We start from the raw sequence: 1,698 nt of genomic DNA, 5'->3' as shown, positions 1-1,698 counted from the left end.
CCGCGGGTCTCTCGACCATCGAGGCCGTCTAAATATACCCTCGGTAAAAAAAAATTTACAAGGCTGAAATGTTCATCGGGAAGCCGCACGTTAGACGCAGGCAAGCTACTGCGGGTCTCTCGACCATCGAGGCCGTCTAACTGTACCCTCGGTAGAATTTTTTTTACCAGGCTGAAATGTTCATCGGGAAGCCGCACGTTAGACGAGGACAGGCTACCGCGGATCTCTCGACCATCGAGGCCGTCTAACTGTACCCTCGGTAAAAAAAAATTTACAAGGCTGACATGTTCATCGGGAAGCCGCACGTTAGACGAGGCAGGCTACCGCGGGTCTCTCGACCATCGAGGCCGTCTGACTTTACCCTCGGTAAAATTTTTTACAAGGGTGAAATGTTCATCGGGAAGCCGCACGTTAGACGCGGACAGGCTACCGCGGATCTCTCGACCATCGAGGCCGTCTAACTGTACCCTCGGTAAAAAAAAATGTACAAGGCTGAAATGTTCATCGGGAAGCCGCACGTTAGACGAGGCAGGCTACCGCGGGTCTCTCGACCATCGAGGCCGTCTAACTATCCCCTCGGTAAAAAAAAATTTACAAGGCTGAAATTTCCATCGGGAAGCCGTACGTTAGACGCAGGCAAGCTACCGCGGGTCTCTCGACCATCGAGGCCGTCTAACTGTACCCTCGGTAAAAAAAATTGACAAGGCTGAGATATTCATCGGGAAGCCGCACGTTAGACGCGGACAGGCTACCGCGGATCTCTCGACCATCGAGGCCGTCTAACTGTACCCTCGGTAAAAAAAAATTTACAAGGCTGACATGTTCATCGGGAAGCCGCACGTTAGACGAGGCAGGCTACCGCGGGTCTCTCGACCATCGATCGAAGCCGTCTAACTGTACCCTCGGTAAAAAAAATGTACAAGGCTGAAATGTTCATCGGGAAGCCGCACGTTAGACGAGGCAGGCTACCGCGGGTCTCTCGACCATCGATCGAAGCCGTCTAACTGTACCCTCGGTAAAAAAAAATGTACAAGGCTGAAATGTTCATCGGGAAGCCGCACGTTAGACGAGGCAGGCTACCGCGGGTCTCTCGACCATCGAAGCCGTCTGACTGTACCCTCGGTAAAAAAAATTCACAAGGCTGAAATGTTCATCGGGAAGCCGCACGTTAGACGAGGCAGGCTACCGCGGGTCTCTCGACCATCGAAGCCGTCTAACTGTACCCTCGGTAAAAAAAATTCACAAGGCTGAAATGTTCATCGGGAAGCCGCACGTTAGACGCAGGCAGGCTACCGCGGGTCTCTCGACCATCGAAGCCGTCTAACTGTACCCTCGGTAAAAAATTTTTACAAGGCTGAAATGTTCATCGGGAAGCCGCACGTTAGATGCGGACAGGCTACCGCGGGTCTCTCGACCATCGAGGCCGTCAAACTATACCCTCGGTAAAAAAAATTTTACAAGGGTGAAATTTTCATCGGTAAGCCGCACGTTAGACGCAGGCAGGCTACCGCGGGTCTCTCGACCATCGAAGCCTTCAAACTATACCCTCGGTAAAACTTTTTTACGAGGGTGAAATTTTCATCGGGAAGCCGCACGTTAGAATAGTACAGCAGGTCTCTCGATGAAACGATCACATTTCATGTAACGTAACGTAACAAAGGCAGGCATCGTACACCCTAACCCTAAGCCGCCTCTTGA

This window comes from Mytilus trossulus, unplaced genomic scaffold (genome assembly GCF_036588685.1).
Source record: "Mytilus trossulus isolate FHL-02 unplaced genomic scaffold, PNRI_Mtr1.1.1.hap1 h1tg000927l__unscaffolded, whole genome shotgun sequence".
NCBI lineage: Eukaryota > Metazoa > Mollusca > Bivalvia > Mytilida > Mytilidae > Mytilus > Mytilus trossulus.
This window is presented reverse-complemented; position numbering follows the sequence as displayed.